General features: G+C 38.5%; 1 long non-coding RNA gene across 1 annotated transcript in view; it reads right to left on the minus strand.

Moving 5' to 3' along the window:
• Positions 1–564: 564 nt before the first annotated feature.
• LOC112656096 (uncharacterized) overlaps positions 565–13,680 on the minus strand; it is a 29,098-nt gene continuing 15,982 nt past the window's right edge. Inside the window, exons 3-4 of the long non-coding RNA XR_003134113.3 lie at positions 10,757–10,941; positions 565–1,293 (exon numbers count right to left, since the gene is read on the minus strand). This is a non-coding gene — a long non-coding RNA (uncharacterized LOC112656096). The remainder of the gene's footprint in view (positions 1,294–10,756; positions 10,942–13,680) is intronic.

Raw genomic sequence — 13,680 nt, forward strand, 5'->3', positions numbered from 1 at the left:
GCACTACTTGTTCATCCATAGCATCGCTCCATTTTAATTTACAAACAATTCTATTGTTTTGATTTCTATTTTTTCTTCTCTAGTTTTCTTTTTCTCCCTCCTTTTCTCCCTCCCTCCCCACTTTTTTCCTCTCTCTCCCTCCCTCTTTTTTCCTTTCTCTTCCTTCCTCTCTCTCCCTCCCTCCCTCTCCTTCCTTCCTTCCTTCCTTCCTTCCTTCCTTCCTTCCCTCCTTCCTTCTTTCCTTCCTCTTTCATGAAACAGCATCATATCACTCAGTTCAGCTGCTGCTGGCATCAATCAACCATGAGTGATGAATGAACTAAAAGTTGCTTTGTTTTTGCTTTTCCTGAGGTTAAACCCATTGATGGCAAATGGGCTGTAGGCAGCCCTTTATCCAACTGTACCCTAGTTTGTAATTTTCTATTTTTAATTTAGAAAAAAAGCCCTCTATGCAGAAAATTAAATATGAATTAGACAATTATTTCCTATTAAAAAGATGAAAGTTTAAGGAATAAAAGAATACCAGCATGTCAAATTAGAAACGAGAGGATATAATGTTTTTAACAAGTGTTGTTTCAGATGTTTAATAGAGCAAACCTGGGGATGCATGAGACATAGGGGAGAATAGTCACTGTAGTGCTCATAATTAAACTCTCCAAACAAAAGTTTTTGTTGCATCTTTAAAAACGTGGCCATCAAATATTGTAAAGATTTCTCCAAGAAAACACACATACATGTTTCTTTATGTAAGGCTGAAATTGGCCAAATACATGCCAAAAAATCTATGAAACTGAAAAAGGGCATTTAAAATCATTTAGTGTACATTAGCACAGGAAGTATGGTAAGACGTCTTGCTCTTTCGATTCCTATATATTTGACAGATTTCTGCACATGTTCTCAGTTATTGATATTGATGGGACAGCTCTTCATTGTAATATGGCAGGTTATTAAATCTCAGGGCCACCCATCATAATTTATGATGCTATAGTTTGAAATATTGGAATCAAAATTGGTACTTATGATATTCTTGGACGTGGGGAGGAGAGGAATGGATAGTCCCTTGTTCTCATTGAAAGGATCCCTCTTTCTCTTTCTCCAGTTTAGGGTAGCTTTGGATATACAGGAGCCTGATGGGGCATTTTTGTCTCTTTCGGTCTCCTGAGTAGACCCCTGGGAAGCTCCTCCTATGCCTTGGCATTATGGAATTTCCAAAGCCTGCTTCACAGAAACAGTTTGTCTTTATGCACTCACCCATCTCTGCTGGCCAACTATTTTATTCACTTCTTTGTCATGCTAAAAACAAAACAACCAAAATAAAATGATCATTAACACTGGCAATACTGCGTTCTTTAAAGAGGTAAAGCTCTTAACTATCCGTTGATAAAGCAGCCTTATTTTGTAGGTTTGTGTGACTTTATCTCAGTATAAAAGTATAATTAATAAGCATAATTAACAAATAATGGATGAATAATGAATGACTAAATTGAACAAATTGGCACCAAAATAGCCATACTCCTGACCACTCTCCATCCCAGATTGCTCCTCCCACTTTTTCCTTTCCAGGTAAGGACAAATCCTTCTTTTCAAAGGCTTAGGGCTAAAACTTTGGAGTTATCTTAGGTCTGCTATTCCTTGCACACCTCAACAGCAAGTCCTGTCAACCTTACCTTCAATGTATGCAGCGCCTGATCACTTTCCACCACTCTGCTCATCCCACACTGGTCCCAGCTGTCATGACCATTTGTGGACAATTCACCTCCTCACAGTTTTTCCCTTGGCTTCTACTCCTGACCTCTAGAAAACAGGCTCTGTAGACGATCCTTTAATTATCTAGGAAGATCGAGTCACTCTCTGAGACTTTCCATACCAATTCGAGTGAGAGCCAGAGCCTCTTAAAGTAGCCTACTTCTTCAAGTTCTGCTTCCAGTACCCTATGTCACCTCCCTCACCCCCTTCCCCCACCCCCCACCCTGCCCTCAGCTCTTGCTTATTCCTCTCCTGCTACACTAGCCCCTCCCTATTCTTCTGACACATCAGGCATGTACCCAGCTCAGGGCCTTTCCACTGGCTGCTTTGCACCTGGAATGTTCTTCCCTCGTATACCATTAGTGCTTGCTACTTCACCTCTTCCTGGCTGGTTGATACTCAAATGTCACTTCACTGGGCATATCCTTGACACCCTACTTAAAATGTTCAGCCCTAATATAATACACTACACACACACACACACACACACACACACACACACACATAACATATATTGTGTATTTATCTTGTTGTCTGTCTCCCCTGCCCCATCCCGCATTACCCTAGAATGTAAATTCGATGAAGGCAAGGATTGGCATGTGTTTTATTCACCATCTCACTTAGAATGAAGGAAAAAGGTGCCTGGCACCTGCATAGAATCTCCCAAAATACAGGTGGAATTTGTGATTGACACCAAATAGTTCTAAAATCTGCTCTCAAAATCTTGCATAATCCTATTTTCAATTCCTCACAGATTGGTCCTCTTTACATGACTTACCTTCTCCTGCATCTAGAATGTCCTGTCACCCATCTCGGCCTGTCCCTGCTCAGTCCAGCTGCTACTTCTCCCTCAAGCTTTCTAAATGACTCCTGCTGCAAGTGCTTTACTCTCTTTCTGTTTCTGAATATTTATGTGTCTTGACTTACATGTACATTATATTCCTTCAAAACAAAGACATATCTTACCCAGTCCTGGTGCATATTATTACTATTTGCTGAAGTAATTCTTGATGGACTAAATGAAGACACTAATGAAAGGAAAAAATGAATGAATGAAACATATTTTGCTCTTTAGCGAATGAGAAGAGTATACAAAATCTGGAAAAAAATTATTTATGGGTGTATTAGCAATACCCTGAATACACATTGATGAATTAAGTTGCTGATACTTTTAATCATATACACTTGGGTGCTTTTTCATTTGATTAAACTTCTCTTGGAAGGGATTTTATTGAAAACTTCTATTATCAAAGCGAAGAGTCACATTTTAAAGACAAAACTCCCCTTTTCTTCCTGCCCAAATGATGATTCTTTTTTTTTTTTATTGGAAGTTAAATTTTGTATGACTTTTTGTTTTATTATCTTTAATTATCTTCAGATTAAGTAAATTAAACCCAAAGACATTTTCTAAGGAAAGTTAAAACCATCATCACATTGTCCTGAAAGGAAACATTTTTTTACATACTAAGTCAGCTGCTTATTACAAATTTAACTTTTGATAATAATTTAATGACAGGAACTTATGTAACCCATTAGACTATTCCAAAAAAATGGAACAGTATTTAAGCTCTTACAATAGCAAGTTGTTTTTTTTTTAAGATTTTATTTATTTATTACAGACAGAGAGAGAGAGAGACAGGCAGAGGGAGAAGCGGGCTCCATGCACGGAGCCCGACGTGGGACTCGATCCAGGGTCTCCAGGATCAGGCCCTGGGCCGAAGGAAGCGCTAAACCGCTGGGCTACCCAGGCTGTCCCAATAGCAAAGTTTTTGATGTTCAGTAAAGATTACTATGCAAATTCCAGGCTGGGCAAATTCTCACAGATTTTACAAAGTTAGGTGTATGTGAGTTTGGTGTATGTGTATCAGTGTGCGTTTTACATGTAAAATACCTATAAAAATGATACAGCTAAATGGAATCCATCCATTTAAAAAATAATAAGCTCGATATATCAAAATGAGTTCTCACCTCAAAGACAGAAGACATTAGTTCTTCATTTTTACATAACTGCAACTATTTATTATATGTCAATTTTGTACTAAGTGCTTTGCATGTGTATTTCCTTAATCCTCCCAACATACATGTGAAAAAAAGTACTATTATCTTACTTTGCAGTTTAGGAAACAGGCACAAAGAATAAAGGATGATGATGCTGGTAAATATCAGGACCAAGACTACCCAGCTGGGAAAGGCTCACTCACATGGTTCTAATGTTCACATTCTGAAGCTTTGCCAATGAGACCCAGCTTTGTCATTAACTATCTTTGGTACTTGATGAAAGTCACTGGATAGTTATAATGTGAATAGTGCCCAGTGGAATCTTGCAATACAGCTACCATGGTCCTCAGTATCTTTACCTATAAACCAGGAACAGTAATAATTGTTCTGTTATCTCAGGGTTGATTTGTGGTATAGAACTTTCACACAGTTCAATAATTGAAACCAATTTAAATGGCAGTACTATGGCTGCATTTTTTTAAAGATTTATTTATTTATTTGCGAGGGGACAGGGAGGAAGGGCAGAGGGAGAGGGAGAGAGAGAATCTCAAGCAGATTCCCCATTGAGCTGAGAGCCTGACATCTGACTCAGGGCTTGATCCCATGACCCTGAGATCACGACCTGAGATGAAATCAAGAGTCATTTATTTAACTGACTGAGCCATCCAGGCATCCAGTATAGCTGCCTTTTAAAGACACAAATATAGGAATTCTAGTATTCCAATTTGGATTAACTATTCATTATTATTTTATACAGTTATTCACTATCAGCAATGCAGATACTATTATACTCAGCTCAAACAACCCTTTCTTGACTGATAATTCCTCTCTTTCCATTGTATTACTTACACACATTGGTTTTTTTCCCATCCTGGACTGTTTGCTTTTTTGAGGGAAGAAAGTGCCTATTTTTCACCATTCTGAGTCTTTCTGGGTTGCTTAGTTCCCACATGCATCTATGTCATCTACTTGGATCTACTTGATCTCAAACTTTTCCTTGATTTATGTTTTCAGAATTTACTTAATTCCTTTAATTTCCAAGTTGACCAACAATAAAGAAACGTCACCCAGCAGCCTGATTTCTACTCCACACTGTAGCTCTGGTACTTCAGGTTCTTTAAAATTTCTTGGCTACATGCATACAGGTTGATAAATGAATGTTTTACTTGTGTGCTCTTATTGTTCCAGCTTTTACCAACTGTGATTAAAATGGTTATTTGAAATATAGGACTTAACTCTTTGCATTTCAAATAATGGGGATTATGAATAAGATTTCACTTTTATAAATCGATAAGTTTTAACTGCTTTAAGTACATTCACAATATATGGAAATTTTTTTAGTATTTGGAAGTAACATTACATACCATGGCTTTGAAGAATTCCTGTTGACAAATGGATCCTTTAGATCTGCATAGGATGGTATTTGTTACATAGCCACCTGGAGTGGAGAGAAGATTTCAACTTCTGAACTCTGTTCCCAGCCCTCGTCTCCACCTCACTGGTGAGGAAGGGCAGGAGGCTCCAGAGCGGCGTGCGGGCTCAGCCCTAGATGGTGGGAAGCCAGGTGCCTTCCCAGCTGTGGCACAGCTGCATGGGCTCTCAACCTCAGCTAATGGGGGAGCATAAGCCATCTTGAAGTAATCATAATTTTACCTTCTTGGAGGAACCTCTGCAGCTGAATTTATACTTGACCTTGGACCAAGTCCTTCTTAATAGCTCTCATGCATGGACAGAGATGGGGTATGCTACAACAAAATTGCAGTGATGATGCTAATCCTCCTCTGCAGCACACCATGTGAAAGGATGTGACTTGTTAAGGTCTATATGAAACCAGGAATGAAAAGCAGAAACTATGTCTAACATTTTTTGGTCTATTTCTCCATTTTCAACTTAGAATTGATCATTGACTCTTAGACACTTCAACTCATGAGTTGTTAACAGTATATCGCCATTTTCTTTCTTTCTTTCTTTCTTTCTTTCTTTCTTTCTTTCTTTCTTTCTTTCTTTTTCTTTCTTTCTTTCTTTCTTTCTTTCTTTCTTTCTTTCTTTCTTCTTTTTCTTTCTTTCTTCTTTCTTTCTTTCTTTTCTTTCTTTCTTTCTTCTTTCTTTCTTCTTCTTCTTCTTCTTCTTCTTCTTCTTCTTCTTCTTCTTCTTCTTCTTCTTCCTCTTCTTCTTCTTCTCTTTTTGTCTGTTTTGTTGTAGGAACCATGGTATCATTGTTTTGGGTAGCATCGTCCTGAGAACCATTCAGCAGTGCCTGCCTACCACGTGTATGACATTAAAGTGACAGTTCCGGATCTTGTACAGGATAAAGGCGATCTAATACCTGTTTTTCACTTCATAGTCTCTGAGGTCTGTGTTAGTTTAATTGGGAAGCAGTTAATAAATTATTGGAAAGAATTTACCCCTGCTTAGTATTAATAGTCTTTTATCATAGCCCCACAAACTATAAAACAATAAAACAATAAAGTCACTCTAATCTTTTAAATATAATTTTCAAAATGATAGAATTCACTGACCAACTATATCTGAACATTTTTATCAAGAGACAAAGTGTGGTACTCTTCTCTTGGCTTCTTCTCAATTCATTTTCTGGAGCCTTACATCCTTTATAAATGTACATTGAAATGTAACTTGCCTAAGGAATTCCACTGTAGTTAGAGCATGGACTTCAGTGAATGTCCACATAAATAAACGGTAGTGAAGACATACTTTTCATTCTAAGTCATGGAATGTTACATACAGAAGTAACTCTATTTAGAACACTAATTCTTGTGTCCAATATAAACTTACGTCCTTTCTACAAAGCACTAAAAAGTAAATGTTAACAGATCAGACAAACACAGCCAGTGAAGTTCATTCATTTAAATACAAAATTTAAAGCCTGTTTAATGTGCTTGATGCATTTGCTTTGGAAAAATGTGTACTGTACTCTATCAAAAAGCTAGGGAAATGGATTTCTCAATACAAATACCAAGTAGAATTCTATAATAAGCAATGCATGAAAGCAAATATAGTTTAACCAGACATAAAAATTAAGAAGGAGATTTTTTTGCTTTAGAGTTGGGAAAAGACACCAATCTGAATTATACATAATTTAGAAAATATATGCTTTCAGCAAACATGGAACACACACATATACAACAAACATGCATATGCATACATGCGCAAACTCGCATGCACACACACAAACACACACACACAGCATACACTGACATATCAAAACATGTTAGCACTAAATCAACTCTTGGTCAATAATAAATTGCAAACTATTTTTTTCTTTCTCCTGAATTCTGGTATTTTCTATTCCATAAGACCAAGCATATGTTCAGCACATATTAGGGACACTCAATAAATATTTGTTAACTCTGACTTACTTGAATTGAAAGAGTTCAGTTATGTATAGACTCCTGGTTTATGGAAAGCCACTTATATTGGACAGTAGTGGACTGGACTGAGTAAACAGTTTTTTTACAGTCAAATTCTCTTACTGTCTTTCCTAGTATGTTTAACACTGACATCAATGCAGGGACAGTGGACAGAATATTCTCAAGTTGTGAAAATGTGCCAGGGTTGGCTCTTAAAATTACACATTTAAGAAACAGAAGCATGTGACTGTTTTGAAATCCCTTATCTGTTCATATTTGCAGCTATTCTGACATAGTATAGATTTTTCTAGTAAGTCTCTGGTATGAAAAGGAAACAATGCCTAGCCTTCTAAAGTCAGAGGAATTGTTACCTTAGAGGAGAGTGCATCATGGTGCCCAACTTGGGAAAAATTAACCTGAAAAGAGGATAAGCTAAACAATTCTTAGGATTTTGTTGTGTCAATTCCCCAATTTGGCCTACGTTTCCACATCAGGACGTTTGTAGAACCACCTTTCTCTTTCAAAGCTTTTCTTTTTTATTTTTTTTTCTCATAGAGGAATACACTACAAAGCGGGCTTCTATTTTTGCTTTTGGGGTTAAACTGGCAGAAGCAAAAGGTCACCAGTTTCCTTAAGTGCAACTCTGTCTGCACGGAAACAAGTCACACGCAGTCTGCCGTATCTAAAGTGATCTTTTCCGGGCAGGATGTGGAAGCATGAGGTGTCTCCTCAAGAAAGACCTTCCAAAGTGCCTAATCTAAGGTAAATAATGTTTCAATATTCTCAGGTAGAAGACCCACATTTTTGAAAGCTTTCTTGAGCAAGGAAAAGGTCAGCAAAAATAACCAAAATAAAATGGCAGACCAGATAAGATTATCACTTCACAGACCTAAGAACTGCTTGGGGGTGATGGGAATGTTTGGTCAACAAGCAAGCCATAAAAGGAATCAGGGGTGCACATAGTTTATTGGTGTCATGGAAAGAAAATATTGATCAGACAGGTAATTCCACCTGATAATCTTCAAACACTAGTCAAATAATTGGTGACTGATTTGAAGAGTACAATAGATAATTTTTTAATAATTGCCTTGGTGTGAAAAGAACTCCCTATTTCATTCAGTAGATAGTACTCTGAAGAATGTGAGGAATTATGAGGTCTGATACTCTCTCAAGATAGAATAGGGAGATGTTCAATGGTAGATCTTTCTTTACCTTATTAAACTAACAAACAGATGGAAGAGAAGGGCAAATGTTCAGCCCTTTGCCCATACACAGATCCCCGCATACACATATGTTACTGTGGACTCATAGACTCTTTTCTTAACTTTGCATTGAGCTTAAAAGGATGGAGAATCTTGATTTGAATCAGAGAGTAGGTATGACTCTACTTGGATTCCAGGTATGGATACTTGGTTTTGTGTAGATGTAGCCCTTTCTGGAACAGAAGTCTTTTCTAAGTCTAGGAAACAAGGAGAGATCAGGGCTGGTGCCTTTCTCTGGGGATGGATCTTACCATCTGGCTCACTGGTTAGTATGGACCAGCAAAAGCCTTTTCACAAAAGCTGGGATCAGTATGATTTTAAGCTTGTTTTTTAAAATGAAGCAAATCAATGGTATTGTTTTCCGACTTACAAAGACAGTCCCTTTTTCCTACCATTACATGATTTGCCTGATTTCAGATTCTGTTCTGTATTTCCCAGGCACCAAAATACCTTCAGAAAGTCTCCTCTACACAATGTGCCTCTAACCCACTTGCAGTTTATTTTGTGTCCAGAATTTGAGGCAGAGCTGCCAATTCTGTGATAAAAAAAGAAAAAGTGAAAAGAGTTTGTTTTTGCTTCTTTGGTTTAAATTAACATCTGCCATCTTCCTGACCTGAATTCTGACAACACAATTGCTATGAAATATTGGTTTGAACTTAAAACCAGAAATCCTGAATGTAGCTTTCTGCCAAGTAGGTGCTAGTTAGAACCAGCTGCCTGAAACGGAACTGCTGACTGCTTCAAGGTTGCCTGTGATCTGAGCTGGTCGCAGGCAGCGCCTTTTCAAAGGAGAAACTGCCAGTTCAGATACTTCTTCTGGATGGATTAAGATTTATCTATAGCCCAATCAATGTGTTACTTCTCCTCTTGTTTAATTTATCATTGTGTAGATCCCAAACCTAAGCAGAAATAATACACTGTAGCTATATTTAGGAACTTTAAGCAATTATCTTAGGATGTAAGTGGGGGTGGGAAGGTATGTATGTGTGAAAGATGTCAAGGGGAAGAAATGGCATGCCAATAAGTCTGCAGTGGATCATCATGGAACACAGGTTTTGGAAAGAGGCTTTAAATTGTGGGTGTCTAATGGAAAGTACAAATCAAAACCAGGCTCAGTTCGAACCTCGTATCTTTTTATGCAACAGGTGACCCTAGATCATCAAAGACAATCAAAAGTTTAACTAATAGAAAAAATTCCCTGTGGGTAGAATTGGCCGTGGTCATCTCATTAAGCACACGGTTCTGTTTTCAACATAATTAGTCATCTAATTACTCATCCAAAATTAGTTAGTGCATTCAGATGCCTAATTAATTATAATTTCATTCAAAGTACTCTGTTGGTAATGCTTTTGTTCTCTGTTCCGACAAATCAAATTATTAAGGGACAGATTTGATTTGGAAATTGGTTTGGGTTGAGTCTTATCATAAACATATTAAAATATTAATGAATAAAACAGTGAGAGTATTAATTTCCATAATATAAATAACCCCACAAATGTTAACTATTTCCAAGGAACACTACAAACATCAGAGCCATGAACCTCCTAGAATCTTGGATTGAGTGTGAAGGTGGAAAGATCAAGACTTGAGTTCAAGCACCCCGCAGCAGGCCTGCCTGGGAGTGTGTGGGGGCTGTCTGGTCTCTTATGACCCATGGACAATGAACAAACAAACTAGTGAACAGTCCATGGCTAACCAGGTATGATTATTCTAAAAGATAATTTACTCTAGAATGTGGTAGTTCATCCACAACTTTAGTATTTTTCCAGGGATAAATTGTAAACAGCTGTTATTTGGGTCTGATCATGCACCCGTCATTCCTCTAAGGGCTTTGAATTTTAGCTCGCTCATTTAATCCTCACAGCCGGCCTTTGAGGTACAGACTGTTGTTAGCCTCACTTCACAGAGGAGGAAAGGAGGCACAGAGAGGTGGGATCCGTGGCCTGAAGCCACCAGAGGGAAGTAATAAAGAACTGCTCTCTAGGCAATCAACTCTAATGCAACGTATCCTGAGTTTTGTCTGAGATATGTCATAAAAATAAAACATCTCTGAAAATGAAGATTGATTATGAAAATATTCATGAGGATCTGCTCTCTTCTCTTGTTGGAGCCTATGGTGATGTGCATGCATGTTCAGGAATGTCAGTGATAAAGGAGCATGCAGATGCCCACTGCCTGCCTCAATGTCATGTGCACTTTCAGGACAGCGCCGCAGAATGCTCTCTTGTTTTTTTCAGAAAATAGCAAGGAGAATGATCGAGGCTTTGAAGGAAAGCGGACTTGGAATGGGGAGTGAAAGCAGAGATCAAGAGAGCTCCAGCTGCATTCAGCAATTGCGAAGAGCAAGACAGGAACGAGGGGGCTGCCTTGGAGATTTCTTACCCGGGATCTGTTCCTCATTGTGGTCCTGGCAAATGTTCCAGTTCCTGGCATATTGGGGGTGCTTTAAAAGTGTGGCCTAAGGCTGCCCTTGAATTACCATCTCTGTCTTCTACTCTTCTGAGGTCTCTGGCGCTGGCCAGCGCATCCCGACTGGTTTGTTTGCAAGGAGTTCTCTGCTTCATGATCTAGTCAAAAAGAATGCAAACACGTGTAAAATATGCTTGTTTCCATGCTGGTGGGTCACTGTGAGGCCCAATAAAAGGTAGCTTGATCTAGTGGCCAGTGCTGGCTAGGAGGCCGGACCTTCTAGCTCCAAGCCTGCTCCCAATTGGCAGGGTAACCCAGGCGAGGCCTCAGATTTTTCTACAACATCTATTCCTGTCTGCAAGATGAAGGGATTGGTCTTTTTCAGTCTAAAAATGTATGACACGAATGGCCCCACCCAACTTATTTAATCTCATTTGCCTTCTATACATCACAGAAGTAAAAATGCAAATAATAATGAACGTACCATAATAATAATAATTATGAATAGTAATAATGGACAGCAGGGGCTAACGTGGGGCAGTAAGTGCAAAGGTGGCTTTGATGATATAAAATGACTCAATGAATATTGCTTTGATGTGGAATATAATATTATAGCATCTAGTTTCCTTTTTCTTCTCATTCAAAATGAGCTTCATGGATGCTTTATGCATAAGAGAAGACCCTCTTGTGAATTGGGGCCATTTCTTTTCTTAAATATTTTATTTATTTATTCATGAGACACACAGAGAGAAAGACAGAGACACGGGCAGAGGGAGAAGCAGGCTCCCTGCGGGGAGCCCTGTGTGGGACTCGATCCCAGGACCCTGGGGTCATGACCTGAGCCAAAGGCAGATGCTCAACCTTGAGCCACTCAGGTGTCCCATGTCTTTTCTAACTACACTGTAAACTACATTAAAAAACATCTACTTTTTAAAAAATTGGGCCACTGACTCATCTTTCTATTATGGTTCTGAAAGGAAAAATTTAAACTCCTCAAGGGAAAGAGACAAAGCCAGAGAACCCAATTACCCAGCTGAAACTGTACAAATATCAGCTCGCACACCCAGCCTCAGAACAATAGGTATTGTAATGAATTACCCTCTTCCCCTACAGCCCTCTGTTTCAAAGCCCCCGGTTTGCGATTTTCTCAGAAGGTGGCCCTCCCGTCTGAGCTATAAAGAGGTGATGCATCGCTGCCTTTCCTCATTTGCACCTCCTGACTTTGGTACAAAAATTAAACCATTCGTTTTCATTTTTCTCAAGAGTTTTCTGGCCTTAATGGATGTTTTTATGAGAAGAAAGGCAAGAGAGGAGTGAAGGTGGACTATAGGAAGAGACTAGAGGAAATCTGGAAGGGACAAAGTGTCAAAGGATGCTGGCGAGGGGAGAGTCCAAGCAGAAAGCGGGGAGCTGCGAGCCAGAGAAGGGCTGAGCCCCTGTGCTTTGTGCTCATCTTTCTTCATTTGTTACTTTTCCGCATCCCCCCACTCCTCCCTTTCATCTCCGGTCCTCCTCTGTTTCTGATTGTGCCCTTCAGAACTCACCCGAACTAGAAAGACTCCGTGTCTTTCTTCCCAGATCCTCTTTGAACGATGAAATAATATAAGGTCTATGCATAATTGCTGTGTGCTGTTCAAAAAGCATTTTCTTGAAGGGAGCTTTACACTTTATCCGTTTCAGCTATTAATGTGTGTCTAATATGCCTTCATTCCTAATGATTTTGTCACCATGTTGTTAAGTGTCCAGGATCTACATTTGAACTAAGACACTTTAATTATCAAATTAACACAATTTCATGGTTGATATGTTCAATTTCTCACCATTGGACTTTTTAATTTTTTTATTAACTGGCTCCTTTCTGGTCCTTTCCCCCAATCATACAAAGAAGCGAATAATGCCCTTGTTCTATGTTCATGAATACTTTCCATAAATATCCAGAAATTAAGGGTTGCTTAAGAGAACCCATTCTTGCAACAAAGCCTTCCTTGTAGCTTTTCTTTATTGATTTCTAGCCCATCAATGACATTTATTTATTCCCAGGTTAGGAGCTTCAGTTCACTTGGAAATATAAAATTTTCATAGCTTTTTCTACAACTAATTGCTTGAACTCGGTAGTCTCATGTACACAAAGAAAGGAACTTTGCATTAATGAAAAGGGGCATCTAAAACTCTAGCTGACATTTAACTATGAAAAGAAGAAAGATAAGGGGTTATTTTTTTAAAGTTGTCAAACAGAAATGATAGAAGTGAAGGGGTAATGGCTGAATAAAACTGAAAGTAATTACAAGATCCAGAATAATTAATTTCTGAAGCTCTCGGTAGAGCGGATTCATTGTAAAGTACTTTGCAGTTTCTATCATGTATTAAGCAGCCTGAACACATTTGTTCCTACACACTAGGATTGCAATTTGCCCCCTATGAAATTCAGAGCAGATTCAGAGGTAAAGTAACTATAATAACTTTCAAGTTTAGAAATTCATCTTGGTGAGGTCAAACTGGCTGAATTATTCGCCTGCACTGCCATCTTGTCAAGCATCATTTTTAAATTACTGAGGTGTAACTTATTGAGGTAAATTCACATACTACAAAAAGTACCCTTTTAAGTGTGCAATTCAATGAATTTTAATAAATTTGCATAATTATGCAAACATTACCATAATCCAGATTGAGAACTTTTCCATCACCCCAGGAAGGGAGGTATTCATTTTAGGTCAATTCATCTCCACCCCTTGACCCGGGCGCATCACCGGTCTTTATATATTTTTCTTTATATATTTGCCTTACAGATATTTTGTGTAAACGAAGTCCAGCAATACATGGTCTTTGCATCTGATTTCTTCCATTTACCATAGTGTTTCTGGAGTTTACCCCTGTTCTGGAAACACCATTTCATTAAT

Source organism: Canis lupus, chromosome 22 (genome assembly GCF_003254725.2).
Source record: "Canis lupus dingo isolate Sandy chromosome 22, ASM325472v2, whole genome shotgun sequence".
Taxonomy (NCBI): domain Eukaryota; kingdom Metazoa; phylum Chordata; class Mammalia; order Carnivora; family Canidae; genus Canis; species Canis lupus.